Source organism: Aristolochia californica, unplaced genomic scaffold (assembly GCF_029961685.1).
Source record: "Aristolochia californica isolate CCGP_79_NKW_82.1479 unplaced genomic scaffold, dmAriCali1.0.hap1 SCAF_2, whole genome shotgun sequence".
Lineage (NCBI taxonomy): Eukaryota > Viridiplantae > Streptophyta > Magnoliopsida > Piperales > Aristolochiaceae > Aristolochia > Aristolochia californica.
In genome coordinates, this window is record NW_027181881.1 from 10,261,942 (window position 1) to 10,275,421 (window position 13,480).

At 42.8% G+C, this 13,480-nt stretch overlaps 1 non-coding gene across 1 annotated transcript; it reads left to right on the forward strand.

The window, feature by feature from the left end:
* The first annotated feature begins 12,458 nt into the window (after positions 1 to 12,458).
* Positions 12,459 to 12,565, forward strand: LOC137957418 (small nucleolar RNA R71). Its single transcript, XR_011113385.1, has one exon. It is a non-coding gene; the product is annotated as a small nucleolar RNA R71 (small nucleolar RNA).
* Positions 12,566 to 13,480: the final 915 nt, after the last annotated feature.

Consider the following 13,480-nt stretch of genomic DNA (forward strand, 5'->3'; position numbering starts at 1 on the left):
ATACAGGCCCATGGCACACCAGGTTTGTGAACTTCTATGGATTAGGTCCCTTCTCACTGAACTGAGATTCTATAAAGAAGCTTCTATGGATCTACATTGCGATAGACAAGCAACGATTCGTATCACTTCAAATCCGATCTTCCATGAAAGAACAAAGCACATTGAGGTGGACTGCCACTTTATACTGTAGAAATTCCAAGCCGATATATTATCTCTCAAATATAAAACATATCTCTTCACAAGGACAAGTTGTAGACATTCTCATCAAACCAGTCACTCGTAAAATCTTGTCAACCATATGTCGCAAGTTGGGCATCTAAAATGTTTTTTCACACTGTTAAGCACCTAGCCAATACTACCCAAAAGATCGGCCTGTTAGGAGCGGAAGACATAGGTACTCAACCCAGGACCATAACTGCCTAGCCAATACTAGGGTCGTGTTATGGGCTAGCCCATACCAGTCCATAACACCACACCCCCCATCGCGAGCTGACGACCACGGCGGCACACCGACACTGACCTGACCCAAGGATTACACGACGACCTATTAGTATTCACGCCTTAGTGCTCTTAATCCAGCCTATGCGCCCACCGGGATTCGAACTCGCGATCGAGCGTTAGCTCTGATACCAAATGTTAAGCACCTAGCCAATACTACCCAAAAGACCGGCCTGTTAGGAGCGGAAGACATAGGTACTCAACCCAGGACCATAACTGCCTAGCCCATACTAGGGTCGTGTTATGGGCTAGCCCATACCAGTCCATAACACCACACCCCCCATCGCGAGCCGACGACCACGGCTGCACATCGACACTGACCCGACCCAAGGATTACACGACGACCTATCAGTATTCACGCTTTAGTGCGCTTAATCCAGCCTATGCGCCCACCAAGATTCGAACTCGCGACCGAGCGTTAGCTCTGATACCAAATGTTAAGCACCTAGCCAATACTACCCAAAAGACCGGCTTGTTAGGAGCAGAAGACATAGGTACTCAACCCAGGACCATAACTGCCTAGCCCATACTAGGGTCGTGTTATGGCCTAGCCCATACCAGTCCATAACACCACACCCCCCATCGCGAGTCGACGACCACGGCGGCACACCGACACTGACCCGACCCAAGGATTACATGAGGACCTATCAGTATTCACGCCTTAGTGCGCTTAATCCAGCCTATGCGCCCACCGGGATTCGAACTCGCGATCGAGCGTTAGCTCTGATACCAAATGTTAAACACCTAGCCAATACTACCCAAAAGACCGGCCTGTTAGGAGCGAAAGACATAGGTACTCAACCCAGGACCATTACTGCCTAGCCCATACTAGGGTCGTGTTATGGCCTAGCCCATACCAGTCCATAACACCACACCCCCCATCGTGATCCGACGACCACGGCGGCACACCGACACTGACCCGACCCAAGGATTACACGAGGACCTATCAGTATTCACGCCTTAGTGAGCTTAATCCAGCCTATGCGCCCACCGGGATTCGAACTCGCGACCGAGCATTAGCTCTGATACCAAATGTTAAGCACCTAGCCAATACTACCCAAAAGACCGGCCTGTTAGGAGCGGAAGTCATAGGTACTCAACCCAGGACCATAACTGCCTAGCCCATACTAGGGTCGTGTTATGGGCTAGCCCATACCAGTCCATAACACACACCCAACTTGAGGGGAGTGTTAGAAGGTGGGACCAAACCCACCATACTCACATGACGTGGCATGATGAGTCATCACACGAGGTGGCAGCATATGAGGTGGAAGATTTGGTAATCTTCCTTGATTAATGTGATTGATTGATGTAATTTATCTTCCTTGATTGGTGTAATTTGGGATCCTAATTGATTGAGGAGTTTCCCGAAATATATAATGGAAAAAGTATAAATAAGGGTCTTGGTTGAAGAGTTTCAATTAATTCTCTCTTACCTTCTCCAAATTCGCCCAAGCTCTCCTAGCTTAAAGGCTCTCTTTTTTTTTTCTCTTTCTCCCTTCTTTACTCGAGTTCCTTCTCTTCTCCTGTTCTTCTCTTCTTCTCTCCCTCTCTTACTTTGCTTGAGGTTCTAATCACATGGTCCTGAATTCAACACAAATAAGGCCTAATCAAGAAGATATTGAGATATTGTAATATCTAGAAAAACTAGAAACTTTCTTCAATTAGGATGTCACCATCTTGGATTTTTCAAAGAGAATACTTCCTTAAATCTTTGTTTCTTGTTTCCTTTTATGTAAAACAATCTTCCAGCCTTGATATCACGTGAAGATTGAATAAAAAACAAGAGGCCAATTCGTGGCTATGAATAAAAAAAGGAGGTTCAGCCTCTCTAAAAAAATCCATTCAAGTGGTTCTGAAACCAGCCTTCTTCTTTCAACTTCCTTTTTTTATCAATAAAATAATGAACCTTGGCATAATAAATTATTCATGCATGAGTATAGCTCCCAATACTCATAGAAATTCCAAGACCTTGGAAAACAAACTTTCAAAAAAGGCTTAAGCTGAGTAGAGTTCCAATTCTTCAAATCACGATTTGATTAATTGAAAAACTTTATCACTTGGCTACTATATAAGTTTTTAGAAATCCAATGGGTCAAAACACTCAGCATAAACCGTTTTTAAGCAAAAAATAGCAAACCAACTGAAAAACCAGCTTTTGACAAGTTCTTTCAATCTGAGATATATAAAACTAAATGCTTTCATATAACAAAGAGAGTCATCTTCCAAAGGTAAAAAAATGAGAGCATGGAGCTGATAGATGCCAGATTCTGACATGAGAACTAGGTTAATTATAATAGAATAGCCCTTATAATTGTGTTATAGGTGGTTATTTATCGGTTTTCAAATGAAACGTGCATTTATTGAATTTGGCATTAATCACTATCTATATTGCATATTTTTCTCTCCTGGATTATATTTTATTGGTTTTAGGGTTTACTTCTTCTTGAAATGATTTTTATGGATTCAATTATGGAATTTCAGGAGAATTTTGGTGGAGAAAGAGATATTTACAAAAATGCCATTAGTGAAAGGGAGATAGATTTTTAGGGTAAAATCATTTTGAAAGAAGGGAGCTCAAGGGGGTGAAAGAGAAGGAGCCATCGACCGAAAGAAGAGAGACCCGAGAGGATTTTGCTTCCAGTTGTCGTTCGCCGCGCACCACCTCGTCCACTGCCGTCCGACAACCGAGAACTGAACCGAGGAGAGCTCGAGAGAGTCTCCGTCGCGGCGAGTTTGATACTACCATTTTCTACTCGCCAGGCCGAGAGGTGACTCTAGAGGGCTCCTCCGGCACCGATTTCTCATTCCAACCATCCTCCGGCATCGATTATGCATTTCCGACCACTTCCCGAGCCTAGTCCGACTACGACCGAGACTCGAGAGAGCCAGTCAGAGGATTTCGCTTCCATCTCCTCTTCCACCGCACCACCTCCTCTAACGCCGATTTCGATTCCTCTTCGCCGGCGTCGCCTCCACTTCCAGCCGCTCGCTCCTGCAACCTGAAGCCCTCAATTTCTGGAAATTGCAGCAACCGTGAGAACGGAATTGCTGCCTGAGCGAGAGGAAGTAGAAGGGGAGTAATCCGTCATTTTTTAATTTAATAAAATTCAAACCTAAGTTCAAATTATAGGAAACTAATTAAATTAAAAAATAACATATTACTCCTCTTCTTCTTCCTCTCGCACAGGCAGCAATTCCGTTCTCACGGTTGCTGCAATTTCCAGAAATTGAGGGCTTCAGGTTGCAGGAGCGAGCGGCCGGGAGTGGAGGCGACGCCGGTGAAGAGGAATCGAAATCGGCGTCGGAGGAGGTGGTGCGGCGGAAGACGAGATGGAAGCGAAATCCTCTGACTGGCTCTCTCGAGTCTCAGTCGGAGTTCAATTAGGCTCGGGAAGTGGTCGGAAATGCGTAATCAACGCCGGAGGATGGTCGGAATGCGGAATCAGCGGCGGAGGAGCCCTCTCGAGTCACCTCTCGGCCTGGAGAGCAGAAAATGGCAGTGTCAAACTCGTCGCGACAAAGACTCTCTCGAGCTCTTCTCGAGTCTATTCTCGGTTGTCGAACGGTGGCGCGCGGCGAACGACGGCTGGAAGCAAAATCCTCTCGGTCTCTCTTCTTTTGATCGGTGGCTCCTTCTCTTTCTACCACCATCCCCCCTGAGTTCCCTTTCTTTCAAAACGATTTTACCCTAAAAATCTATCTCCCTTTCACTAATGGCATTTTCGTAAATATCTCCTTCTCCACCAAAATTTTCCTAAAATTCCATAATTGCTTTTAAGGTTTACTTCTTCCTGAAATGATTTTTATGGATTCAATTATGGAATTTCAGGAGAATTTTGGTGGAGAAAGAGATATTTACAAAAATGCCAATAGTGAAAGGGAGATAGATTTTTAGGGTAAAATCGTTTTGAAAGAAGGGAGCTCAAGGGGGAGAAAGAGAAGGAGCTGCCGATCGAAAGAAGAGAGATCCGAGAGGATTTATCTTCCAGTCATCGTTCGCCGCGCACCACCTCGTCCACCGCCATCCGGCAACCGAGAACAGAACCGAGGAGAGCTCGAGAGAGTCTCTATCACGGCAAGTTTGACACTGCCATTTTCTGCTCGCCAGGCCGAGAGGTGACTTGAGGGGCTCCTCCGGCACCGATTTCGCATTTCGACCATCCTCCGGCGTCTATTATGCATTTTCGACCACTTCCCGAGCCTAGTCCGACTCCGACCGAGACTCGAGAGAGCCGGTCCGAGGATTTCGCTTCCATCTTGTCTTCCGCCGCACCACCTCCTCCGACACCGATTTCGATTCCTCTTCGCCGGCGTCGCCTCCACTTCCGGCCGCTTGCTCCTGCAACCTGAAGCCCTCAATTTCTGGAAATTGCAGCAACCGTGAGAACAGAATTGCTGCCTGAGCGAGAGGAAGTAGAAGGGGAGTAATCCATCATTTTTTAATTTAATAAACATTCAAACCTAAGTTCAAACTATAAGAAACTAATTAAAATAAAAAATGATAGATTACTCCCCTTCTTCTTCCTCTCGCTCAGGCAGCAATTCCGTTCTCACAGTTGCTGCAATTTCCAGAAATTGAGGGCTTCAGGTTGCAGGAGCGAGCGGCCGGAAGTGGAGGCGACGCCGGCGAAGAGGAATCAAAATCGGCGTCGGAGGAGGTGGTGCGGCAGAAGACGAGATGGAAGCGAAATCCTCTGACCGGCTCTCTCGAGTCTCGATCGCAATCAGACTAGGCTCGGGAAGTGGTCGAAAATACGTAATCGACGCCGGAGGATGGTTGAAATGCGGAATCAGTGGCGAAGGAGCCCTCTTGAGTCACCTCTCGGCCTAGCGAGTAGAAAATGGCAGTGTCAAACTCGTCGTGACAAAGACTCTCTCAAGCTCTTCTCGAGTCTATTCTCGGTTGCCAGACGGTGGCGCGCGGTGAACGACGGCTGGAAGCGAAATCCTCTCGATCTCTCTTCTTTCGGTCGGCAGCTCCTTCTCTTTCTACCACTCATCCCCCCCCCCCCCCCCCCCCCCCCCCCCCCCCCCCCTGAGTTCCCTTTCTTTCAAAACGATTTTACCCTAAAAATCTATCTCCCTTTCAGTAATAGCATTTTTATAAATATCTCTTTTTCCACCAAAATTTTCCTAAAATTCCATAATTGAATCCATAAAAATCATTTCAGGAATAAATAAACCCTAAAAGCAAAAAAATATAATTCAGGAGAGAAAAATATGCAATATAGGCAGTGATTAATGCCAAATTCAATAAATGCACGTTTCATTTGAAAATTGATAAATAACTTACCTATAACACAATTATAAGGGCTATTCTATTATAATTAACCTAGTTCTCATGTCAGAATTTGGCATCTATCACACCCCCAAACCTAAATCTTTGCTAGTCCCTAGCAAAACAACAATAGAACCAAAATTAAGCCTAGGAAAACAAAATGTCACTTTCGTAAGGAACACGATTGTTTTTAGCGTATGCAACAAGCCGTTAAACCCCTTACTTTACGGTAGTGGACGAGTTGTGTCTCTTAAGGGTTTGCATGGAATTTACTCACAAAATTCATCTAAATCAACAATATAAAAAGAAAACTGAAGAAAATCTACTCCTCATTAGCATATGACTAACACTTAGTATAGTAAAATGTCTGAAAATCATTTGAAACCCTTCTTAATTTGAAAACCTGTGTAAAATATAACACATTATCAATCCAAATACACTCACAGGTACTCCACCTGAACCAATGTGACCCATAAGAAATTACTTCAACAGAACAAAGAGGCAACAAATAACAATAAAATCCTTGTCACATCACAATTAAGAAAAAATAGTAGAGTAAGCATGTTGGCTAACAATCTCTCAAAAGAAGTATACATATTTCAATCTTGACCTGAAACTTCTTTCAACTTACAATTCATCATCAAAGTTAAGGAAACTCATTGCTTCCAGATTTAAACCCATTGTTCGCTATTGCCAGTATAATAATTTTTTTTCACTGAATACTTTTGGTATTACCACCATTTTGTATTCGTCTTCATTGCACATGCACTTATTATTTTTAAGTAATCGACTGTTTTGATGCATGTCCCTGGGTTTGCCCAGGCTGTTTTTGAGGTTATCTGTCTTTTGCAAGCAAGAGCATTTCTGTTTGCATTCATACATTACAACAAAGAATTTTACTGAGATATAAAAAATAATAAGATCAAATAGGCATACAAGACTATTTAGACTAACATAGATCAACACTAGATTTACATGTTCTCTTTTGCAACTAAGTTCCAAGTCTAATGCAATAGTAAGTTATCCCACTGAATTCTCATGGATCACAACAAAATGATATCAGATTTCTAATATGCATATTCTACACAGTTTTCCACATACTAAGAACCACATTTGAGCAACTTATTTTAACTCTACTAAAGTTAACCACATACTAAGAGGAGTAATTTGAAAACCATGAACAAAAATCAAAAGAAAATCATTGCTAAGACATAAAAGAGTTGTCCCTAACCACCCCCCCAACCCCCCCCCCCCCCCCCCCCCCCCCCCCCCCCCTCTTAACCTAAACCTGACATTGTCCTCAATGGGGAAAAGTTAAAACACCAAACAAACCAACTAAAAATCACTAAAATATCTGATTATACTCCAGTTGACTCACAACTTAGTTGGTTATACTCTAGCAGAGTAAGGGTTAAGCTCCCTCAGGGCTCCTAAATCCATAGGTGGGACCATATGTGTTTGGTCATCAAAAATAATACCGAAGAGTCAATAAAGACCCCAGGAATGATACATAGTCTCCCTCGAAGAAGGTTTACTCATATCAGTCGTACCTGTAGGTAATCATCCTTAGATGAAAGCGCTATCCCACATCATACTTTGAAGAAATCTCCATGTGACTGGCCACTGAAGGCAGCAGGAATCAAGCGCTGAACACAAGTCCTTGAGTTACTCACCATAAGGTTTTCATTCAATACTTCAAGTTCGAACTGGTCAATCCCAAAACGGTTGTTTGAGTACAGACCTCTCAAACTAGGGACCAAGACTGTGGTCATTGACTACCGAAACCATTTATGCTCTCAGATAGCAAGAGAGTACCCCGAGTCCATGACGGGGCCAGCATCGCCGGGGGACCTCCAATCAATCAAGACCAGAGTACACCAAAGGTTATCCCAATAAGAATGAATAAACCAAAAATAAAAACTGTAATGTACAAAGGGATAGAAACGTGGGGATTGCCCACAATGTGCTAAGTTTATAGTCGTAGTCAAGATGAATGGACAGGTTCGTCCAAGAAAATCACCATCAGCTCCTCCGGTGTGGGGACATTCTCAAGATACGGTTTGAGCCTCTGATCTTTAACTTTGAAGACCGACCCATCTCCGTGATTGCGGATATCAACAGCGCCATGAGGAAACACTTGTGTAACCTCAAATGGACCTGACCACCTGGATCTCAACTTCCCTGGAAACAAATGCAATCGTGAGTTATAAAGTAAAACATTCTGCCCAACAGTAAAAGACTTGCGAAAAATAGATTTATCATGTAAAAGCTTTGTTCGCTCCTTATATAGTTTGGCATTCTCATAAGCATCATGACGTATCTCCTCCAACTTATTCAATTGCAATTTCCTCTCCTCACCCGCTTAATTCAAATCAAAATTCAAAGCCTTAATGGCCCAATAAGCTCTATGCTCAAGCTCAACAGGTAGATGACATGCTTTGCCGAACACTAGGCGAAATGGAGGCATCCCAATAGGAGTCTTATAAGCGGTTTGATAGGCCCATAAAGCATCGTCCAATCGAGTGGACCAATCTTTCCTATCAAAGCAAACCGACTTCTCCAAAATCCGTTTGATCTCCCTATTAGAGATTTTCACTTGACCACAAGTTTGCGGGTGGTACGAAGTGGACACCCGATGAGTGATGGAGTATTTCTTCAACAAGGTCTCAAATGCTCTGTTACAAAAATGAGATCCCCCATCATTGACGATCGCTCTCGGGGTACCAAACCGATTAAAGATGTTTTCTTTTAAAAACTTTACCACCACTTTGTGATCATTTGTCTTACGTGCAATAACTTCAATCCATCTAGAGACATATTCAACAGCAACAAGGATGTATTGACAGCCAAACGAGACAGGAAAAAGACCCATGAAGTCAATACCCCACACATCAAACAATTCAACAATAAGAATGGGGTTAAGAGGTATCATGTTCTTCCTAGACAAAAAACCAGTCCGTTGGCATCTATCACACACACGACAAAACTCATGGGCATTTCTAAATAATGAAGGCCAATAGAAACCACATTGCAAGACTTTAGCCGCAGTTTTTCTAACACCAAAATGTCCATCACATGCGTGGGAATGACAAAATTCAAGAATGTTGGCAAAGTCTTGCTCAGGAACACAACGCCTAATGACTTGGTCAGGACACACCTTGAACAAATAAGGGTCATCCCAAAAAAACTGTTTGCCTTGGGAAAAGAATTTCAACCGATCTTGTTTACTCCAATAATCAGGAATCTTACGAGTTACAAGATAGTTGACTATGTCAGCAAACCAAGGCAACTAGGATACTTGGAGAAGTTGTTCATCAGGGAAGGAATCATTTAAAGGAAGGGATCCTTCCTGAGGTGCTACATAGATCCTCGATAGATGATCAGCAACAAGATTCTCACAACCCTTCTTATCTCGAATCTCAAGGTCAAATTCTTGCAATTGCAAGATCCATCTAATCAAGCGAGGTTTAGTGTCCTTGATGGATAATAAGTACTTCAAAGCAGAATGATCAGTGAACACTATAACCTTTGACCCTAACAGATATGATCTAAATTTGTTCAAGGCAAACACAACAACTAGCAACTCCTTCTCAGTGGTAGTGTAATTCAATTGAGCATCATGAAGAGTGCGGCTAGCATACTGAATGACACAGGGAATTTTATTCGTCTTTTGCCCAAAACAACCCCCAATGCATAATCAGAGGCATCACACATCAACTCAAAAGGCAATGACCAAGTAGGGGGTTGGACAATGGGTGCAGTGGACAAAGATTTCTTCAGTGTCTCAAAAGCATGAATACATGCATCATCAAAGGCAAAAACAACATCTTGAGCAAGCAAATTCGTCAAAGGACGAGAAATTTTGCTAAAGTCCTTAATGAAGCGCCTATAAAACCCAACATGGCCAAGGAAAGAATGCACCCCGTTCACAGAAGTAGGTGGTGGCAGATTGGCAATTAGGTCAACCTTGGCTTTGTCCACTTCTATACCCCGCTCAGACTACATGTCCTAAAATAATTCCTTCTTTTACCATGAAGTGGCATTTCTCCCAATTCAAGACTAAATTGGACTTAATGCAACGGGACAATACGAGTGAAAGATTGTGCAGACATGTCTCAAAGCTAGAGCCAAACACAGAAAAGTCATCCATAAAGACCTCTAAAAAGTCACCAATCATGTCAGAAAAGATACTCATCATGCACCATTGGAAAGTGGCAGGCGTATTGCATAAACCAAAAGGTATGCGTCTGTAAACAAAGGTGCCAAACGGACACATGAATGTAGTCTTTTGCTGGTCTTCTGGAGCAATGGGAATTTGATTGTAACCGAAGTATCCATCTAAGAAGCAATAAAATTTGTGGCCGGCCAATCGCTCTAGCACCTGATCAATGAAAGGTAGTGGGAAGTGATCCTTCCTAGTGGCGGAATTAAGTTTTCTATAGTCAATGCATACACGCCACTTGGTGGTAGTTCTTGTGGGAATCAATTCACCACTCTCATTTTTCATTATCGTTATCCCCCCTTTCTTAGGGACAACTTGAATTGGACTCACCTAGGTGTTAACAGAAATAGGGTAAATGATGCCTGACACAAGCAACCTGATGACTTCTTCTCTCACAACCTCTTGCATATGGGGATTTAACCTACGTTGCATCTCACGTGAGGCTTTAGTCCCCTCCTCCAAATGAATACGAATGCATATGGAGGGGCTAATCCCTTTTGAGGCATCAAGAGTCCACCCCAATGCATCTCTGTGTGCTTGTAAAACTTCAGTCAATTGTTCCTCCTGCTCAGTACTCAAATCAGAGGCAATAATGACTGGCAATGAGTTCATGGGCCCCAAGAACACATACTTCAATGTGGGAGGAAGTGGCTTAAGATCTAGCTTAGAAGTTTCAAGAGGTTTGTCCAAGTCAAGATGAAGATCCTATGGATGATCAGTTGTGACAACCTCATAAGCTTCCTCCAACAGAGGTACAGAACTGAGTAAAGAGTCAACCTCTCGGAAATATGTTTCCTCATCAAAATAGTCCATGTTGAAAGATGTCATGTAAGACTCAAAAGATTCAAGAGTGGATTCGTCATCAAGCATAACAGTCTCTATCTTAAAGGCAGGACTCAGATCATCAGACTCAAGTGGATGGTGCCCGGCATTAAACACATTCAATGAGACCTTAAAATTTCCAAAAGACAACTCCAACTCACCACTTTTACAATGAATGACATCATTAGATGTGGCTAAGAAGGGACATCCTAGGATGACAAGAATTTGGTTGGTCACATTGACTACAGGGTCTGTATCAAGAACAATGAAATCAACCGGGAACCACTTTTATCAAAACATCTTCAACTATTCCTCGTGGTATCTTGATAGAACGGTCAGCTAGTTGAAGTATGATGGGGGTAGGCTTCAATTCCCCCAAACCTAATTGTTGGTACACAAAAAAAGGAAGCAAATTCACACTTGCCCCTAAGTCAAGAAGAGCTCTCCGGATGGTATGTTCACCAATGACACATGAAATTGTGGGGCATCCAGAATCTTTAACTTTAGGAGGAGTGTTTGTGATTCAGAATTGAGCTTACATTCTCAGTAAGAAAAACCTTTTTGTTAACATGTTGTTTTCTCTTTTATGTACAAAGGTCTTTCAAAAATCGGGCATAAGCAAGGACTTTCCTAATAGCATCAAGAAGTGGAATGTTAATGTGAACCTTACTAAACAGTTCCAACATTTCATGCATGCTATCTCCTTTCCTAGGTGGGCCCGATAACCTTTGCGGATAAGGAGCTGGTGGGACTTGCTTAGGGATCTACCTGGCTATTGGTGGAGAACTTGGAGGTTCTTCACTCAATGATTTGTCCCCATTGTCATCCTTTGACTCCTTAGACTTAGTGGTCCCTACCCCATTGTTCAACTCACGACCACTCCTAAGGGTGGTTATGGCTTTGGCTTGCTCGTGGTGGGGATTGGAACTCGACCCACTCTCATGTGTGCTTTTGGGGTTAGGAATGGTTTGACTCGGGAGTCTATTTTGTGCCTTTTCACTCATGTGGCTGGCCAACTGACTCACTTGCATTTCAAGTTTAGCAATGGAGGACTGTGTATTCTGCATGAATAATTGAAGTGTATCCTCAAGTGAAGGTTTTTGCAGAATCAATAGCTATTGAGTGAAAGTGTGGGCGCAGAGCTTGGGGTTGAGTAAACCCTAGAGGACCCCCAACCTGTGGGCCCTTGGACCATGAGAAATTTGGGTGCCTAGCCCAACCCGGATTATATGTTTCTGAAAAAGGATTGTTCCGGTTTGGTCTATGAAAATTTTGGACTGCATTCAAGTCCTCAATGAGCTCCGGGTATGATGAACTAGATGGACACATTTGTGTGGGATGAGATGAACTAGAGCATATGGCACAGACAGTAGATGGGTTAGGAGCAGGTGAACTCTTGGACACCATAAGGGCATCAATCTTTCTAGTCAACCCCTCAATCTTGGCCATGAGCATGGCCTATTAACATTAAATGACGAACCCCATTGTTGAGATTGATCACTCAACGTTTCAAAGAAGTCCCACGCCTCACTACCACTCTTACCCATCAAACTCCCACCACTCGTTGCATCTACCATGGATCTAATCTGGGGTGTAAGACCTTGATAAAAGTATTACACTAAATGCCATTTCTCAAACCCATGATGCGGACACCTACGGATCAAATCCTTCCATTTCTCCCAAGCCTCATAAAAGTGTTCACCTTCATACTGCATAAAGTTGGAGATTTCTCTCTTGAGGGTTGTAGTTCTCTGGATGGGAAAGTACTTGGACAAAAATTTAGTGACTAATGTGTCCCATGAAGTAATGTTGCCTACCTCTAAGGAATTAAGCCAAGACTTGGCCTTATCCTTAAGTGAAAATGGAAAAAGTCTTAACCGGATAGAGTCATCTGAGAAATTTTGGAATTTGAAAATCGCACAGATATCTAAGAATTCCTTGATGTGGTAATAAGGGTCCTCCTTCTACAACCCATAGAATGTAGGGAGGAGTTGGATCACACCCGGTTTCAACTCATAACTGGCAGCAGTAGTGGGTGGCAATATAATGCAAGAAGGTGATTTGAAGTTGGATGGGATAGAATAATCCCTAAAAGCTCTACGGTCACCTGCTGCAGGTAACTGTAATGCTTCACCCTGATTGGCCATGGTAGCTCCTAACTTGACTTCTGGTGTTTTCCTACAAATATGTTCTACCTTTTCAACAAAGGGAGCTAATGGTTCACCTAGGGAGTGACGCCCATGCATAAAAACACAAAAAGAAACAAAACTAACTATCAAATTATGTTAACAAACTAACTACTGAAAATACGAACTAACTAGAAGAAATAAAAATAACTCCATATAAAATCATCAAGATAAAATAAAAACATAAAATTATGAAAGCAGAAAAATAAATCTAACCTAAGACCACGGAGAACAAAGAAATACACTTAATACATGCCTCCCCGGCAACGACGCCAAAAACTTGGTGTGAAATTTAATTACATCGGCTTTTATACCTCGCAAGCGTACAAATCATTCATGTAATCTAGCGGGAAGCGAGGGTCATATCCATAGGGAGGACTGAATTTTGTGTATTCTTCAGTCAACTAGCCTAACCAAATATGATGAATTAATCTGAACTAAACACTGATTATATCCTAAATTATCAAGCTA